The sequence below is a fragment of the Lethenteron reissneri genome, chromosome 56, assembly GCF_015708825.2.
Source record: "Lethenteron reissneri isolate LAM-NWPU_2019-01 chromosome 56, ASM1570882v1, whole genome shotgun sequence".
NCBI classification, from domain to species: domain Eukaryota; kingdom Metazoa; phylum Chordata; class Hyperoartia; order Petromyzontiformes; family Petromyzontidae; genus Lethenteron; species Lethenteron reissneri.
The window spans coordinates 9,990,907-10,010,937 of record NC_083834.1 but is presented as its reverse complement, the minus strand read 5'-3'; the positions used below and the strand labels follow the sequence as shown (position 1 = coordinate 10,010,937).

Here is a 20,031-nt window from a genome sequence, read left to right as displayed (position 1 = left end):
TACCCATAGCCCTACAACACTGACCCTACCCATAGTCCTACAACACTGACCCTACCCATAGTCCTACAACACTGACCCTACCCATAGTCCTACAACACTGACCCTACCCATAGCCCTATAACACTGACCCTACCCATAGTCCTACAACACTGACCCTACTCATAGCCCTACAACACTGACCCTACCCATAGCCCTACAAAACTGACCCTACCCATAGCCCTACAACACTGACCCTACCCATAGTCCTACAACACTGACCCTACCCATAGCCTTACAACACTGACCCTACCCATAGCCCTACAACACTGACCCTACCCATAGCCCTACAACACTAACCCTACCCATAGCCCTACAACACTGACCCTACCCATAGTCCTACAACACTGACCCTACCCATAGCCCTACAACACTGACCCTACCCATAGCCCTACAACACTGACCCTACCCATAGCCCTACAACACTGACCCTACCCATAGCCCTACAACACTGACCCTACCCATAGCCCTACAATCACTGACCCTACTCATAGTCCTACAACACTGACCCTACCCATAGTCCTACAACACTGACCCTACCCATAGTCCTACAACACTGACCCTACCCATAGCCCTACAACACTAACCCTACCCATAGCCCTACAGCACTGACCCTACCCATAGCCCTACAACACTGACCCTACCCATAGCCCTACAACACTGACCCTACTCATAGTCCTACAACCCTGACCCTACCCATAGTCCTACAACACTGACCCTACTCATAGTCCTACAACACTGACCCTACCCATAGTCCTACAACACTGACCCTACCCATAGTCCTAACCTTGCCTAATAGGCCTAACCCAGGAGTCGGCAACCTTTCAAGAGACAAGACAGCCAATCACACACACGGATCTACTTTTGCACAGACACACACACAGCAGTGGGCTTTGCAGCAGATTCTGATAACACACATTCTGACTTAAACAACATAGGTCATAGATGTAAAAAAATAATACAAATAAAACATAATAAAATAATTCTCACGACGTTTCGGCCACAACGCAAGCAGCCGTCCTCAGGTGAAGAACAGGTCTTTACCGAAAGAACGAAGAAGAAAAATGGTCCCATAGATTCTCACACAATGGGGTTTGGATCGCCGTACATTTCGTTGAACACCGAGAGGCGGTAACGTCGCACCTGTGGGGGGGGGGGGGAGGGACGATGTCGTCGTCGGGGTTTCTAGGAACGCACTGGGGGGGGGAGGGGCGCCTGTGCCGCAGACTGTAACGGAGCGATTGAAGTAAATTTGTTTTTATTCTGGAGGCCGCAGGCTGCCGACCCCAGGCCCGGCCCGACGATGGCGGCGGAGCCCGCAGGGCCCGGGGACCCTGGGTCCAGGTGCGCCTCCTCAGCACCGACACATTACAGCAGGCCCTCGGTTCACGGTTTTTCGGTTAACGTTTCGCCTCCCGTAGAAGCCCGTGGTTTCGTGCCGTGTGGACGTTATGCACGCGGGGCGTCAATTTCGGCCATTCCGAGCGCTCATAGTTGGGGCTGAGCCATGCCCTCAGCCAATCAGCAACGCCCATTTATGAGGGTCTCTTTATGTCACGGATTAATGATTTTAACGGATAATTCCTATATTCGATGAGCAGTTATTTCGGTTGACAATAGTTTTCGTGGAGCGGATTAAAAAAACCCGTTAACCGAGAAACTGCTGCCTTCAGTGCTCGCGACGTCCCGGACGCAGCGCCACCGTCTCCGCCTCCGCTGGTGCCAGCGGGAACTAGGAATGCAGCGAGGTTACGGCCCCGCTCACTCGCGGGCGCTGACTCCGAGGGAACGCGTGCCAGACGTCTTTTAAAAAAAGTGTAAGTTGTAAATGTTTTACCGGTTGCGGTAAAGTAACACAATTATACATTGCTACCCAGGCGAGTCCCGCGCAGGCAGGTCTACGTTACAGCGATCGACCGCTACGCTGCCGCTCCCCACCTCACCACCACCACCAGCAGCAAGCCATGGTCAATCCTCTGCTGGACGAAGGCCTCCGCCCCAAGCCACCACCGCCGCTGCCCCTCGCGATCCTGCGACGCGACGATCCTCCACCCCGTCACTTTCCCCTACGCACGGGGAGCCGACTGGAGAGCTGACTGGGGAGCTGACTGGGGAGCTGACTGGGGAGCTGACTGGGGAGCTGACTGGGAGCTGGAGCTGACTGGGGAGCTGACTGGGAGCTGACTGGGAGTTGACTGGGAGCTGACTGGGAGCTGACTGGGAGCTGACTGGGAGCTGACTGGGAGCTGACTGGGGAGCTGACTGGGAGCTGACTGGGAGCTGGAGCTGACTGGGGAGCTGACTGGGAGCTGACTGGGAGTTGACTGGGAGTTGACTGGGAGCTGACTGGGAGCTGACTGGGAGCTGACTGGGAGCCGACTGTCACAGCCCCTTCTCCTCCAGGACGCCTTCCGTGCCTCGGCCGCCGCTCCGTGGTCATTCTCGACCAGTGGCCCTAGTCGCTGTGACGCGTCCACTCCAACGCCAATCCAAGCGTTTACCGTGACAACAAACGTGGACCATTGGAGGATTCCCATTGACAAATTCGGTTGCCAATATTCGTTTGCGCGCCTTTTGTGCTGCCCGAGCTCGAGCGAAGCGGACAGGGCACACAAGGGGCTGCTCAGCGCCGTCCTCCTGTCTTGTTGCTATGGGCCTGGTCTCCCACCCGAGTCGCTCGCTAACGCTTCCATTTGCTCCACAGTCAACTTCCCCTGCCGGGTTATTGTCTCGGGCTCGCTTACGGACTGCGCGCAGAGGGCGCGGCATCGCGACGGCAATCAATGATTACGATGATTGTGAGCGAGCAAGCGAGCGGTGGGGTGGTTGGAGTGGATGACCGAGTGGGTGAATGAGTAAGTGAGTGTTTGGTGGGTCAGTTGGTGGCAGTGGGGGGGGGGGGGTGAATGAATGGTTGGGTGGGTGGGTGAGAGATATTTGGCTGAGTGGGTGGTTTGGCGAGCGAGTGGTTGGGCTAGCGAGTGGTTTGGCTAGCGAGTGGTTGGGCGAGCGAGTGGTTGGGCTAGTGAGTGGTTGGGCTAGCGAGTGGTTTGGCGAGCGAGTGATTGGGCGAGCGAGTGGTTGGGCTAGCGAGTGGTTGGGCGAGCGAGTGGTTGAAAGAGCGAGTGGTTGGGCTAGCGAGTGGTTGGGCGAGCGAGTGGTTGGGCTAGCGAGTGGTTTGGCTAGCGAGTGGTTTGGCTAGCGAGTGGTTTGGCTAGCGAGTGGTTGGGCGAGCGAGTGGTTGGGCGAGGGAGTGGTTTGGCTAGCGAGTGGTTTGGCGAGCAAGTGGTTTGGCTAGCGAGTGGTTGGGCGAACGAGTGGTTGGGCTAGCGAGTGGTTGGGCTAGCGAGTGGTTGGGCTAGCGAGTGGTTGGGCTAGCGAGTGGTTGGGCGAGCGAGTGGTTTGGCTAGCGAGTGGTTTGGCTAGCGAGTGGTTTGGCTAGCGAGTGGTTTGGCTAGCGAGTGGTTGGGCGAGCGAGTGGTTGGGCGAGGGAGTGGTTTGGCTAGCGAGTGGTTTGGCGAGCAAGTGGTTTGGCTAGCGAGTGGTTGGGCGAACGAGTGGTTGGGTGAGGGAGTGGTTGGGCTAGCGAGTGGTTGGGCTAGCGAGTGGTTGGGCTAGTGAGTGGTTGGGCGAGCGAGTGGTTGGGCGAGCGAGTGGTTTGGCGAGCGAGTGGTTGGGCGAGCGAGTGGTTGGGCTAGCGAGTGGTTGGGCTAGCGAGTGGTTTGGCTCGCGAGTGGTTTGGCTAGCAAGTGGTTGGCGAGCGAGTGGTTGGGCGAGGGAGTGGTTTGGCTAGCGAGTGGTTTGGCTAGCGAGTGGTTTGGCGAGCAAGTGGTTTGGCTAGCGATTGGTTAGGCGAACGAGTGGTTGGGTGAGGGAGTGGTTGGGCTAGTGAGTGGTTGTCCGGCGTTCAATACCTCCCCCCCCCCCCTGACGGCCATCCGACCGAACGCAGCCGGAGCTCGCAGCGGCCGGGCAGCTGGCACTCGCGGACGAGAGCGTAGCGGGCGCGGGCGGCGGAGAGGACCCCGACCCCGGCGGCGTGGCGGCCAACGAGCGCGACGCCGCGGGGGTGGGGATCTCTCCGCGACTTCTGCCGGGGTCTGCGGAGCTGCGTGACCCCCACCCTCAGCCCCCTCCCCCAAGCTGCAGATGTGCGTGTGCGCGCGTGTTCATTTTATCGCGACACTGCAAGGCCCCAACGTTTAACTGATCTCGCCACTATCGCCGCTCGCACCCAAACCCCAATCGCCCGTTCGGAGGGACCCCACAATTCCCTTTTTACCCCCACCCCCCACCTCCCACCCCCCACCCCATAACCCACATTAGGGGGCGCCACGGTGGCTAGGAGATGTTAACTACCTCGCCTGGTATACAGGAGGTCGTGGGTTCGTTCCCGACCCTGACGCCTGCTGTATAATCAGGTGGACTTCTCCACAAATCTGGCTGTCGCCTGATGAAGCTGGTTGTAATTACTGGCGAAACGTCGTACTCAGATTGTAAATGTCGTGGCTTGGCTCTCCAACACACCGGCGTGCTGTACTAGTGACGAATTGGCACGTTCTGTTTACGTGAAAACCCTGACTAGTGGGATAAGGCTGCTATAAAATGTCCACACGATGACAAGCCGCTTCGTTGAGCTATCGTCTGTGTCCGGGTCGCTTCTGAAAGAGAGCGACGGAGCTCAGTGGGCTTTACCTGGAATAAATAACAATCAGTTAATCGACGTCACGTCGGCCGCCATACCCCACGGTTTGGCGCGGCGCACGTGGGGGGTGGTCACCGCCATGGGAATGTGGAATTTCCACTGGTGGCGAAGCTGGCCGTGAGCGGCACGAGCCAAAGGCTTGGTGCCCCGCGGAGGCTGGAGGGTTCCTGGATTCGCAACGCGACGAGTCCACGACACACCGGCTGCAGGTCGGGATCCTCATACAACAACACGAGCAAGTTGACCGCTACAATCAAACGATCCAATGCAATTTGAATGAGTCCATTAACCATTTCGCACAGCTGTTGCGTTCTAGTAGACTGTGTGTTATGTGAAAATCTATGATCCCTATGTAACCCTATTGGCCTTATGCAAGCCGATGATCACAACAATGCTGGTGATGTGTAAGCGCTCGATCTCGACGTAAGCCCATGCACGTTTAGTTTGTTGTCCTTCCCTGCACCTCCGATTAGCACGGTTGGCTACGTACGGTGCGAAAAAAGTCCAACAGACACACATAGACTCACGTCGTCACTAACCCATTCACGCAGTCACTCGCCCACACACTCAGCCATCCTCCGATTGGCACGGTTGGCTACGTACGGTGCTAAAGTTTCGATTTAAAGCTTTCGTGACTGTAGGGATTCATCTTCTTGGTTCTTTCGGTAAAGTCACGTAGAAGGGAAATATTAAAACAATAAAAATAAAACATAATAAAATACAATTCTCACGACGTTTCGGCCACAACGCAAGCAGCCGAAAGAACCAAGAAGGTGCTAAAGTTGTTCAACGTACATACGGGCCCTGTCTTAAGTCGACGACCTCAATGTAAACTCTACGGTTCCCAATTTACACACCCACACCCCATTCACATCCGATCACCACGAGTACTCGAGCGGCTGATCCCAGGGCGCCAGCGCTACCGTGAAGGCGCTGCCGTGCCTCACGGATGCATCGCGGCTACGCAGGCTGCCGTGCCGTTTCTCGCAGCGTCCGCCGTCAGCCGTGGCCATTGTACAACCGCGGTTATTGACCAGGGCGGCCGCGGGGCTGGGAGCGGCCGCCGCGGCGGCGCTCGCTCGGCGATGCGTAGCGGCGCAGCGCCTCGGGGCACCGAGCCCGTGAATGATTCACTTGCCGAGTTGGCGGCAGATTACTCAGTCACCAGCAACGACCTCGCGGTGCCACCGCCACCACCACCTGGCTAAAGCTCTCCCCCCGCTTGGTAGCCAACCTCTGGGTGCCACTCCCACACCCGCTTGGTCACCTGTCCGCGCCCCTCCACCCGTCCCAACCTCCGTCGCTGCCTCTTCCCATCCTCACCTGCAGCACTTTCCAGCCCCACGCATTCTGCGTGCCAACCTCCCACCCTCATCCTGCCACGAAATTCCCGACAGTCTTCCGGGTAAACAGGTGGCGTTCAATATGACTGCTCCTGCTGCTGCTGTTGTTGTTGATATTGGCCTCGCGGCGCAGCCAAAAATCCGCCGTGGCACCGTACTCGTACGCTCCCACGTCCGTCTACGTCGCCCGACATTTTCGGCAAACAAGCACCGACCGGCGTGAAGCATGGCCAAAACAAGCAGGCTCCCCACGGGCACGGCGCGGGGCAGACTCGCAAGGAGACCGGGATGAGCCGTTTGGACCCAGGGGTCGCCACCAAAAGAAAGCGACAGACGCAAAACAAATATTAAAAATAAGAGCGCAGCTACGAGCGAAAAAATATATATTTAAAAAAACGCAATCTCACACGAGGAATAGAAAATACTGCGAGGGTAAAATCGGCGTCAAAACCAGAAGCTGAAGATTAAATTACCCCCCACCTCCTCCCCCCCAACGGAGCAATCGCGGCTCAAGGCGAGCTGTGGGCACCCACGCACAGCCACGCGACGTGCTGACGCCACCACTCACCTGCACAGGGCCACAACGCGTCCCCCCTGGGTCTGGCCAGAGACAGTCGAGATGTCGCTCCACTCCTGCACTCCACTCTGGATCTCACTCCACTCTGGATCTCACTCCACTCTGGATCTCACTCCACTCTGGATCTCACTCCACTCTGGATCTCACTCCACTCTGGATCTCACTCCACTCTGGATCTCACTCCACTCTGGATCTCACTCCACTCTGGATCTCACTCCACTCTGGATCTCACTCCACTCTGGATCTCACTCCACTCTGGATCTCACTCCACTCTGGATCTCACTCCACTCTGGATCTCACTCCACTCTGGATCTCACTCCACTCTGGATCTCACTCCACTCTGGATCTCACTCCACTCTGGATCTCACTCCACTCTGGATCTCACTCCACTCTAGATCTCACTCCACTCTGGATCTCACTCCACTCTAGATCTCACTCCACTCTAGATCTCACTCCACTCTAGATCTCACTCCACTCTGGATCTCCACTCTAGATCTCACTCCACTTTAGATCTCACTCCACTCTGGATCTCACTCCACTCTGGATCTCACTCCACTCTGGATCTCACTCCACTCTGGATCTCACTCCACTTGGTTGGTGTCCCACGGAGAAACGCGAGCGTCTTGCGTCACCCCCCCCCCCCCCCGCATTTCCACACTTTCCTTTTCGCAATGAAGTCCCGGGGACGTTTGGGCAACTCATGGCGAATTCGGGAAATATCTGGAATTGGATGTCTGTGTGTGTGTCTGCGTATGTGTGTCTGCGTGTGTGTGTGTCTGCGTGTGTGAGTGTCTGTGTGCGTGTGTCTGTGTGCGTGTGTCTGTGTGCGTGTGTCTGTGTGCGTGTGTCTGCGTGTGTGTCTGCGAGTGTCTGTATATGTGTCTGCGTGCGTGTGTCTGCGTGCGTGTGTCTGCGTGTGTGTGTCTGTGTGTGTGTCTGTGCGGGTCGGTATGTGTGTGTGTCTTTGCAGTCATCTCAGTCAACCCAAGATCCCTGGGTCTGTCCCATAACCTGTCGACAGCGAGCCTTCAACACTGCAAGTGGTGGCTCCAAGGTGCACCTAGCCTGGCACAGGCGCCGTGGTGACATCGCCGCCACTCGGTGACGAATGGCGGCTGTTGTTGTTGTGTGTATTGATCTGTGTGGCTATTTATGCGTGGGTGTGTGTTGGTGTGGGTATTTGCATGTGTGTGTTTACATGTGTTTGTGTGTATGGTATGAGTTAAACACTGTTGACCCATGTTTGGGTAATAGTGTGTTTGTGTGTATGCGTGTATGTGGTCGTGTGTCCATTTACACGCACACACACACATCTGCGTGGGTATGTGCGTGCACGTGCGTGTGCGTATGTGGCTAAGTGTGCTTGTGTGTGTGTGTAAACGGCTACGTGTGTGTATGTGGCTAAGTATGTGTGTGTATGGCTATGTGGCTGTGCGTGTGTGTCTATGTGGCTGTGTGTGGCTGTGTGTGTGGCTGTGTGTGGCTATGTGGCTGTGTGTGTGTATGTGGCTGTGTGTGTGTGTGTCTATGTGGCTGTGTGTGTATGGCTATGCGGCTTTGTGTGTGAGTCTATGTGTCTATGTGTGTATGCGTGTGTGTGTGTCTATGTGTCTATGTGGCTGTGTGTGTATGTCTATGTGGCTGCGTGTGTGTGTCTATGTGTCTGAGTGTGTGTGTATATGTGGCTACGTGTGTGTGTCTATGTGTGTGTCTATGTGGCTGTGTCTGTGTATGTGCGTGTGTGCGTAGCGAACAGCGCGCTGCACTGCGAACCTGGGACCTCGAGTTAGATTCCCACTTATGTGAACCGGTCTTGGGCCTCCCCTAGGTCGACTCAGCCTCAGCTGAGTACCTGGTGCGGTGTGTAAACATCGCCACTGGGGAGACAAAGGCGGTCGGGCGTGGTGCTGGCCACCCACCCCCTCGTGTGCGGTGCCATCCCCTGCCCCAACGGTCTGCCGCAGGCTATACGGGGTCTCTTTGTCTTTGTGTGCTCCCGCTGGCAATTATCCCAAATCGATTGGCATCAGCTCTGGATGTCGGCCAGAGTTAGCGTCAAAGCAACACAAAACCTCGTCCTCGTATGGTGGTGGCGGGGGGGGGGGGGATCAAATTACAAAGGAATTACTCACACTCGAATAAAGGGCAAATTACGACAGTAGCGTCCATCAAGTACGCAAGTAAAACAAACTGCGCTCAGCCTGTGGTGTGTAAACAATCACAATCAACCAACGTATTCACCAACTTGCCGTCTGGAGCGAGCGTTTCGCCACGGCGGAGTCGCCGCTGAGAGGCTGAGAGAGGCGATGCCGTGGCAAGACTCGTGGCAGGAGGGGGGAGGAGGAGGTGGTGATGGGTGGGACGAGTGGTGTGCAGGGTGGAGAAGGAGGTGGTGATGGGTGGGACGAGTGGTGTGCAGGGTGGAGGAGGTGGTGGTGATGGGTGGGACGAGTGGTGTGCAGGGTGGAGAAAGAGGGCAGGTGACCGAGATGGGCCAAGGAGTGGCGCTGAGAAGAGAAGACCTCAAGCCAGGCGGCGGGGGTGGCGGTGATGTTGATGAGACTGAGAGAGTGGTCCTTGACGGATGTGTCAACTGTGTAACCAGGGAGAAAGAGACACTGAGCCAGACCTAGGATCTCGGTGTTGCTGGCTCAGTGTCTCCGACACGGCCATTATTAACCCCTTGGAGCGACACCCAGAGCCAGGGCTTGAACCCACAAACTCCACATTGCTGATGCAGTGTCCCGAACACGGTCTTTGTGACATCACTCAGAGACCCACGCGGATGCAGGGCTTGACCCGTGCGTGCCAGCGGTGCTTTGCTTAACACGTCTGGCACGGCCGTCGCGAAGCGCTGAACCCCCTCGGCGATAAATGAACGCCCGCAAACTTAACCGCCGAACAATGGGACGCGTCGAATGATTGGGTCTAATTCGCCGGCCGTTACTCTGTCAGCCAGGCGAGGATGGAACGGTGGCACCTCGGGGACTCCCTTCCTCGCCATGATCGGCGTCGGGGCCGGAGGCGTCGGGGCCGGAGGCCCGTGGGGAAGACGTCACGGGCGACGTCACAGTTTTTTCCCGCTCCCGCGCTCAGAGATAAAATCCGCAGAAATCCACGCCGGCACAGATTTAGATTCCATTTTTTCCCCGCTTTCCACGAGAAGTGAAACTCACTTCGGTGCAGCCGCTCGCTTTGCGGTTTTCGTTTCATAAAAAAAAAATCCCCTCTCGAGTTTTGGATGTCGCTCTTCTCTCTCTCTCAGAGGGTTCATCACGGTCACGTCACTGACACGTCACTGACACGAAGCCAGAACGACAGAGACTGCTGCCTACTAGCCCCAGGTGATATCTGGGTACCTCTGTCTGCGGGTTCCCAACCGGCTGTGCCACCGATAACCTTGGTGGCTTCCACCCACACGAGGCACTGCTAAAACAGTGGAAAACAACGTCAAAAGTCAAGGTGTCTTCCCACTCACACACACACACCCACGGTGGCCAGGAGATGTTATCTACCTCGCCTGGTATACAGGAGGTCGTGGGTTCGATCCCGACCCTGACGATGCCTGCTGCTGCTGTATATTTGGAGTTTGCGTGTCTCTCTCTCTCCCCGTGGTCGCGTGGATTTTTTTCCGGGTCCTCCGGTTTTTCCCTCCACATTTAGAAACAACATCGTGCGTTCAGAGTGTTTGGCCGCTGCGATGGATTTCCACGAGATCATAAGCCACTTCCGTCGACTTATCATTTGCGATGGCCAGGGTCGCTTCCGAAAAAGAGCTACATCGCTCAGTGGGCCCTTACCTGGGTACAATAAAAAAATAGTTGCTAACAATTTTTTGTAATTGCACGGCTTGCATGCGTCAGACACACGGGGCAGCCGCCCTCTACACCCACGATCCCTCGTACAACCGCCGATTGTTTTCTGCGATTGTAACGAACGCCCCAAAATTAAACACCGCAATTGTCCGCGATTTGCCTGCGGAGAAGTTCAGGGTCGCGCGGTGGCACGCGCTGGCGCAAGGAGAGGAAAAGTTCCCTTTGATGGGAGAGAACCAATCGCCGGGTCTCTCTACGCCCCCCAACGCCCCCAGAGTGTGTCCACAAATAAGCCCTCATTTGCATAATGTTGAACATTCCCTTTGCATATCTCTTGCCCCCCTTGCTTGATTGCAGCCCCCCCCACACCCAACCCTGACAGCGCCCCGGCGCTGCCAGGGTTGGGTGTCGCTCACGCCGCCCGTTCAACCCCATCTCCGCGGAGAGGCAAAGTGGAAACAAACTGCGCAGGTTTCTTAAAACGCTCCCTCGCTCCCCGCTCCACCCAAGCCAGCGTGAGCGGGGGGCAACACCCGCGGGACCGCGTCGTGGTGAAGCGTCGTGGGGTGAAGCGTCGTGGGGTGAAGCGTCGTGGGGTGAAGCGTCGTGGTGAAGCGTGGGTGACGTCGCCCCCCCCCACGGAGACGCCCGGCCAGCGTGGAGGACGAGGCCGGTGACCCTTCACCCTTCCCAGCGGGCGACTGCGGTGACCTCCCCCCCCCCTGCTGCCCCCTCCCTCCCACCCCCTCCACAACCTTGTTAAGGAACGGGGCTCCGGAAGACGACGGAACGCCGCGCGCTCCGGAGGGCCCGTCCCACGTGGGCACCGCAGCGGCGAGGAGACGCCGCCTGCAGCTCCCCTCGCCTGCTGCGCCAGGAGGGAGGGAGGTGGGTTCCATCCGGGGCCCTGGCGGTGCCTGTTCTCGAATTGGAGTTTGCGAGTTCTCTCTCCCCCCCCCCCCCCCGCGGTGGTCGTCGCGTGGATTGTTCTCTTGGGTCCCCCCTCCCCCCATCTCCGCATTGAGAATCGTCACGCGACGCTCAGATTATTTGGCTGCCGCTATAAATTCCCACGTGTGATAATGATATCAGCCACTGTGATGAAGGTGATGGGCTCAGCCACTTCGATGATGAGCTATTGTCACGTGTGGCCAGGTTGCCTCTGAACAAGAGTCGACAACACAGTGGGCTTAACCTGGTGAATAAGGAACTCGTTTTTAAGTTAATATCAAGTTGACCGCTCGGCCTCGTCCCTCCGCTTCGCCAAGAGCTGTTCGCTGCGGGGCGCTAATCTCGAGATGCAACGTTGCGAAACACTCCGCGTGATTCAGCGGGACCGGAGCAGTGGATTTCAATTCGTTTCAGTACGATCAAGAGCACCGCCCCGTCACCGCCGGGGAGACAAAGGCGGGCAGGCGGGACGCGGGAGCTGGCCACAACACCGCCACGTGCGCCGTTCTCGCCTTCCTGGGAGCTACTCGCGAACGGCGCTTGCCCCAACAGCCTGCGTGGGCTCACACGTTGGGAGAGGTGAGAGGGGAGCTTTGTCTCTGTGCGTATGCCGTGGGTGCACACGTGTGTGTGTGTGCGCGTGTGTGTGCGTGTGTGCGTGCGCGTGTGCGTGTGTGCGTGTGTCAGTTTCACAGCCAGCTGCTCACACAACTTAGGGTAAAAAAAAAAAACCTCCAATTCCCTATCTGAGGTCGCGTTTCGCAAGAAATTCGCCAGCAGAGTAAAACAAAAAATCACATTTCACGATAAATGGAAGTTGTTTTTTTTTTGGAGAAAATTTGCTCAACGCGATTCCAGGAGCCACCTCGCCTGCCGCCCGGCCTGCATCTGCCCACCGGAGCACGTCCGGATATCCAGCGCAACGCACTCCGCGCTCCACGCAGTCATACACCCCCCCTCTGTTGTCATCGGAAATACATGTCTAAGTGGTGTTCACTTGTATATTTAGATATTATATATACACACACACGATGTTACCCGTCTGGGATCACGCTGCTGCTGCTGCTGCTGCTATCACCATCCTAGACTCTCTCATCCAGACCCGGAGCAACGCGGCTGGTGAACAAAGGGTGGAGCAACGTCGCTGGTGAACACAGGGTGGAGCAACGCTTCTATGACCGGCTTCGACCTGGAGTCGACCAAGCTTGGGTCCGATTGGGTCCCAGGTTGGTGTTCAACGTTGCACGCTCCCACACCAGGTAGAGAGAGACGTGGCGGGGCTGGCGGTGATCGTTCAGGCCGGTCCCATCTGCGCCATGTGCCCTGGCTCCCAAAGTTGGGTCGTCTGAAGACGCGCGGTCGTGCGTCATGCCCCGAATGAGAGCGAGGGCCTGTACCTCACCCTTGGTGATAGAGCGTCCGGGAGCAAGGGGGGACTTTACATCTCGGCCGTCTGGGGTGACCTCTCCCTTCGTGCCTGGAATTCCCTCGCACAAATGCGCCGGGAGATTATCAACTCGTGGGGTGGATGGCCCATCTGATAGTTTGGCTGCAGATCCTTTGGATACCGTGGGCTCCGTGGGAACTACTCAGCTTATTCGGGGTGCAATCCATAATCGCGGCCACACGATCGACCAGGCATTCACCCAGGGGGTCTCAGTTGGGGCCATCAAATTTTCATCATGGGACCTCTCTTGCCAGTAGAAATAAAACAGGAGTTGTGTCAAGATGTTAAAACACCAAACTGAAACCTTTTGCAAGGAATCCTGTCTGCATTAACCACACACAGGACTTGTGGTGAACATGCAAACAAAACACACCGTGCTCTGGTAGTAAATGATGAAGCATTGTCTTTGAAACCGACTGGTCCACACCAGAGACAGCTTACTTCAGAGCCGAGTCTCAAACTATAGAAAGCTTTCTCCGGTGTGGACCAGTCAGTTTCAAAGACAATGCTTCATCATATACTACCAGAGCACGGGTCTGTTTGCATGTTCACCACAAGTATCTGTGGTTAATGCAGACATGATTCCTTGCAAAAGGTTTCACTTTGGTGTTTTAACATCTTAGCAGCTCCTGTTGTATTGATCACAGGGCAACTCATGCCGAGATCCAGGGTCTCCCCATCCCTCTCTGACGGTCTAGGCGCCTTCAGGGAGGCGGGGGGGGGGAAGTCCAAAACGCTCACGACCCCTTTCTGGATTTCATGAAGCCTTATCGGCCCGTAACTCCTCGGACCGTGACAGCGGTGCCACCAATGAAAGAGCTGACGAGCACAATTCAGTGCTCCGCTCTGCTCTCTCTCACCTCGTTCCTCGCCGCCGTCTTTGTGCTCAAGTTATCACGAGCACCCCCCCCCCCCCTCCCCCCCTGGTAGTCAGGGTTCGTCAAAAGTACAAACTTAGGAAAACGGAACGATGCTGGTGCAGGTCTCGGCTCGATGATGATCGAACAACCTCCACGAGCCTGTTAACGGGCTACACACGCGGCGCGGCTCTCGGCTCTCGACTCTCGGCTATCGGCGAAGGAAAGAGAGTTACGTCGCCGCGGGGAAACTGGCCCTGCCGAGGTTCTCCGGGATGGTGAACAGTTCTCGAGTGTGGAGCATCAGATGTGGAGCTCTCTTCAGATTGGCTCCGAGCACCAAACAGTTCAGGAAACTCTACAAGACTCGTTTTTTCTTTTTAGCTTTTCATGTTGATATATTTTTTACGTGTGTCTTGATTTTATAGGGAGGACTACCTTCGTTTAATTAACACTGTTGAAGTATTGCGCTGCCCTCTTTAGCGGGGGTGAGTTTTTTTTCACAAAAAAAAACCATCGAATTAATGAATAAATCGCCGCCAGGCCATTTGCGCGCACATCTCCTCCGTAAATGGAAAGTTAAAGATACAAGCCACAGTAGTGCAACTGTGGCCATGCAACCAAAACTACGGACCCATGAAGTAAACCCACAGAGACCAACGGAGATAGGCGTAGACAATTAAAGCGTTACATTAAAGACGATCCACCGTAGTGGGATTGTGGCCATGAAACCCAAACTACGGCCCGCACAGTAAACCCGCTGTTGTCTGCGCCCATTCAACTGTATAGGAGGAAGAGGAGGAGGAAGAGGAGAACCGCCATGAACTCCCTCCCTGCTGAAGCCCTCTCGTCGTGGCCAGCAGCAGACCATCGAGTGACTGCACACACGTGACGCCAAAGTTCCCCATGCACATCGAAACATTCTCCTGCACGGTATCCAAGCTGCAGGCTGCGCCGGCCCTGACAGGCCGAGTGAGAGGTCTCCATCCAACAGTAGATTCACCAAGGGCTGTACATTTTTTTAAAAGCTGTGATTGATAGTTGATCTCTAGACACAGATCCTGAGACCCCGTCCCAACTCCAGACACTGACCATGAGACCTGGTCTCAACTCCAGACACTGAGACCCTGAGACCCGGTCTCAACTCTAGACTCTGACCCTGAGACCCGGTCTCTACTCTAGACTCTGACCCTGAGACCCGGTCTCCACTCTAGACTCTGACCCTGAGACCCGGTCTCTACTCTAGACTCTGACCCTGAGACCCGGTCTCTACTCTAGACTCTGACCCTGAGACCCGGTCTCCACTCTAGACTCTGACCCTGAGACCCAGTCTCCACTCTAGACTCTGACCCTGAGACCCGGTCTCCACTCTAGACACTGACCCTGAGACCCGGTCTCTACTCTAGACTCTGACCCTGAGACCCGGTCTCCACTCTAGACACTGACCCTGAGACCCGGTCTCTACTCTAGACTCTAACCCTGAGACCCGGTCTCCACTCTAGACACTGAGACCCTGAGACCCGGTCTCTACTCTAGACTCTGAGACCCTGAGACCCGGTCTCAACTACAGACACTGACCATGAGACCCGGTCTCTACTCTAGACTCTGAGACCCTGAGACCCGGTCTCAACTACAGACACTGACCATGAGACCCGGTCTCTACTCCAGACACTGACCCTGAGACCCGGTCTCTACTCTAGACTCTGAGACCCTGAGACCCGGTCTCAACTACAGACACTGACCATGAGACCCGGTCTCTACTCCAGACACTGACCCTGAGACCCGGTCTCTACTCTAGACTCTGAGACCCTGAGACCCGGTCTCTACTCTAGACTCTGAGACCCTGAGACCCGGTCTCAACTACAGACACTGACCATGAGACCCGGTCTCTACTCCAGACACTGACCCTGAGACCCGGTCTCTACTCTAGACTCTGAGACCCTGAGACCCGGTCTCAACTACAGACACTGACCATGAGACCCGGTCTCTACTCCAGACACTGACCCTGAGACCCGGTCTCTACTCTAGACTCTGAGACCCTGAGACCCGGTCTCAACTACAGACACTGACCATGAGACCCGGTCTCTACTCCAGACACTGACCCTGAGACCCGGTCTCTACTCTAGACTCTGAGACCCTGAGACCCGGTCTCTACTCTAGACTCTGAGACCCTGAGACCCGGTCTCTACTCTAGACACTGACCATGAGACCCGGTCTCTACTCCAGACACTGACCCTGAGACCCGGTCTCTACTCTAGACTCTGAGACCCTGAGACCCGGTCTCTACTCTAGACTCTGAGACCCTGAGACCCGGTCTCTACTCTAGACACTGACCATGAGACCCGGTCTCAACTCCAGACACTGATCCTGAGACCCGGTCTTAGGACATTGATTCACAAACGCATCCTCTGGGAGCTGAGTTGTTGACACTGATGGGAAAAAATTGTCCCTGCAGGACTCAGTGACTGCTGACCCACTGCCATCATCTCAAAACAAAGATCCCCCATCTAGCCTTCACGGACTGTTTGGGGCAAGTGCTATTAGAGAGCAGCACCGATGAAGGCCGGCACGGCACACGAGGGGGTGGGGTGGCCAGCACCACGCCAGGCCGCCTTTGTCTCCCTAGTGGGGATGCTTACACACCACACCAGGTACTCATTTGAGGCTGAGTCGACCTAGGAGAGGTCCATGACCGGTTTAGATAATCGTTACTGGTGTTGGCAGTGAGCGGTAATTGAACTCGGGTCGCCGGGTTCAGTAGCGCAGTGTGCCAACTGCTACACTGCTATCACGTACATACACATGCACACACCCGGACACACCCGCACACGCACACACGTGTACAGATCCACGCACACACACCCGCACACACGCACACACGCGTACAGATCCACGCACACACACACGTGTACGTTCCTCATCTTACAATCCGGACATTTTAGACGTCACCCACTGGGAGTTTCAACTTCCACAACACAAAGACCCCCCCCCCCCCCCACACATTGCTTGTAATAGACTGTGGGGGCAAGTGCTGTGAGCGAGCACCGATGAAGGCCGGCACGGCACACAGGGGTGGGTGGCCAGCACCACGCCCGCCCGCCCGCTTACACACCGCACCAGGCCCTCATTTGAGGCCGAGTCGACCAAGGGGAAGACCCCGGACCGGTTCAGATAATCGTCACTGGCGGTGGCGGTGAGCGGGAATCGAACCCGGGTCGTAGCGTAGCGCGCCAACCCGCTACACTACGCTCCCCGCACACTGAACACACGAACACACACACGCGCGCGGCCCACTTGTCGACACAATTTCACCGCGAGGCAGCATTGCGTGGGAGGTACACACGAATCGCAGACAGCGCAATGCTTTGTGTCGCCACCCCGCCCCCCGCGTGTGAAGAGGAGCGCACGCGTCCTGTGCTCGGCTCGCGGCCCATTCTCCTGTTCCCGCTGTGACTCGGCCAGTTCCGTACAGACGGCGCCGTCTCCCCGCTCGATGTGCATCTGCGCTCGATGAGACTTCTCTGCGTAATTTCGCTCCGATTTCAACAGTGTTGGGAAGCGTGTCGCCGTCTGAAAGAGGAAGTCGGGCCTGTACGTGTCTCGGTCCCGGTTAGGTTAAGTAACGATTACGAAAAATGCACAGAAATAAATGGCCCAACACGTGGAAAGAGTTCGTGCCAGGCGCACGGTAAGAGCTTCCGGCAACGTTCGACGTACATTTAGCGTGCCGACGTCCCTTTGCTTGAGCAGGTGAGAGCCCATTTGGGCGCGTCGGATCTCGTGACTCTCGTCCCCTTAATTCGTCCGGGAAGCCCTCAAGCGAGTCTCAGCGCTCAGCTCTCACGAGGCCCCCCGACAAGACCCAGGACAAACTCTCGCATCGCGAATAAGGGGGTCACGCTCAACGCTCCGCACAGATGGATTCAAGAATCCATTCCTTGTCCGGCCATCTCCTGCGCCAGCTCGCAACCCAAGCATCCTTGGGTATTCTCCCAGGCAGTTGGCCAATCCAGCACCAGGCAGGCCAGCCCCGCTTAGCTTTGGAGATCTATCGAGATAATGAGACATGTCCCTTTGGGGTGCTATGATCGTTTTTGGGCTGAGTTAACCTCGTGGAGGTCCAGACCAAGTTCAGATATGCAACCCGTCCTATTAGCCGTGGCGATACCAGTCACAGGCAGGGGTTGAGAACCCAGCCTTCCTGAATTCGTAGTTCATCAACTCCCACAAAAGTGAAAGGGGTCAATCGCTGGAGGAGTGGCGGCGATGGAAGGCGGTTGTTTAGTGCCAGGCTAGGTGCACTTAGAGGAAAAACAAACACGCGTGCTCGCTCACACACAAGCATTCGACACATGCCTGTACACAAAGTGGAGAGGGGAAATGAATTAAAATGAAAAATGTTTTTTAAGTGCTAAGTTTTTCCGTGATATTAATCTGATGACTCAGCCCTCCCACACACACATTCCCACATGCCTTCCTTGATCAGGTTCTATCAGCTGCTAGACTCAAATAAAAGGGCAGAACATGCGCAAGCGTGTTAATACACACACAAACACACGCCAGCAGTATTGTGTACGATACATACACATATACAACAAAGATAAATATCTCTCGTGTAGCCTTTAACGGACTGTTGGGACAAATGCTGTTAGCGAGTAGCGCCTATGAAGGCCGGCGCTGTGGCACACGAGGGGGTGGGTGACCAGTACCACGCCCGGCCGCCTTTGTCTCCCGAGTGGCGATGTTCACATACCAAAGCAGGTACTCGTTTTAGTCTGAGTCGACCTAGTGGACGCCCAAGACCGGTTCAGATATTGGTCACCGGTGTTGGTGGCCGTGAGCGGGGCTCAAACTCGGACATGCGGGTTCACAGCGCGGCGCGCCGACCGCTGCACCGCCGCTCCCCGCGTCACCACGGTCACAGATTCGCACACACGCGTACAGATGCACACACACGTGTACAGATGCACACACACGTGTACAGATGCACACACACGTGTACAGATGCACACACACGTGTACAGATGCACACACACGTGTACAGATACACACGCATGCGCTTGTGGACATGCAGGCTATTGCATGTGTCTTTCACGAATGCGGCCCCTGTGTATTTAGCCAGGTACCGGCCCCTTTGGCATTGTTTCATGTTCATCAGGAATACCAGCGGGGGTTGGGGGGGGTGTTTCCATTTAAAAGGAACAGGTCAAACAATCCGGTGCAGGACCCTCGTGAGTACGAGTCCTGCGGACTCAGTCGGCCTTGATCTGGACGGATTACGACACCACGGCGCCGGAAGTGTGTGCTCACATGCTGCGTGCGCCTATTGCCACCCACGGTGATTCAGACATTGAACCGTGTGGCTCTCGAGATCGATGCGATTCACGTCACAACACACCGCACGTACACCAAAGACAAAGATTCCCCCCCCCCCCACCGTAGCCTCAACAGACCTTCGGGGCAAGTGCGGTGCCGGCCTTCATCGGTGCGAGCACCACCTACGAAGGCCGGGATGGCACACGACGGGGTGGGTGGCCAGCGCCATGCCCGGCCGCCTTTGTCTCCCCAGTGGCAATGTTCACACATCGCACCGGGTACTCATTTGAGGCTGAGTCGACCTAGGGGAGGCCCAGGACCGGTTCAGACAATCGCCACTGGTAGTTGGTGGCCGTGAGAAAGGAACTCGGATCGCCAGGATTCGTATAGCGACGCGCCAACAGCGACAACCACCGCTCCCCAATAAACACAACAAAACACGCACAACAACAACAAACGTAGACAACACACCCCTGATGGCCACACAAGTGCGATGCTCACGCCGTATCGTCGGGCCCTCCTCCACCCCCCGACGGCGCCGCACGACTCCGGCGGGAGCCCCCCGATGGCGCCGCCGCGCTGCCGGCACGGTGGGTCGCTCCCCGGCATCGCAGCGGCGGCGCCGCCAATGCGCTCGCCACTGCGATGGCCACGTTGGTTCGCGTGACGTCTTCACTCGTGCGGCCGGGTCGTCGGGCGCATGACGACGACAACAACAATACGTTCGCGACGCTGGTACTTTACTCACGCAATTTGACCCAAAATACGCACATTACAGATCTTGCGGGTTTTAAACTTAAAACGCAGGTTTCTGTAGCCGTCGCTACGATGAGAGGTTTTGTTACGGGTTAAATCGGCGTGAATGTAAAATGTGTCATTAAACCCGTCACTGCCCGGCACAGACAATTAGTGAGGTTTGCCACGTAAACAGAACGTGCCAATTCGTTACTAGTTCAGCACACCGGTGTGTTGGAGAGTGAACCC

The 20,031-nt window shown here is 56.3% G+C and overlaps 1 protein-coding gene across 3 annotated transcripts in view; it reads right to left on the bottom strand.

Moving 5' to 3' along the window:
- Nucleotides 1-20,031, bottom strand: part of LOC133357049 (zinc finger and BTB domain-containing protein 7A-like) — a 51,720-nt gene that overhangs the window by 15,323 nt on the left and 16,366 nt on the right. For 2 of the 3 annotated variants that reach the window (XM_061574792.1, XM_061574791.1), the window contains exon 1: nucleotides 6,653-7,166. The exons of the other annotated variant lie outside the window; for it this stretch is intronic. The gene's annotated coding sequence lies outside the window, so the exon portion shown is untranslated. Of the gene's footprint in view, nucleotides 1-6,652; nucleotides 7,167-20,031 lie in introns of those variants that run through there. 3 annotated transcript variants of the gene reach the window in all.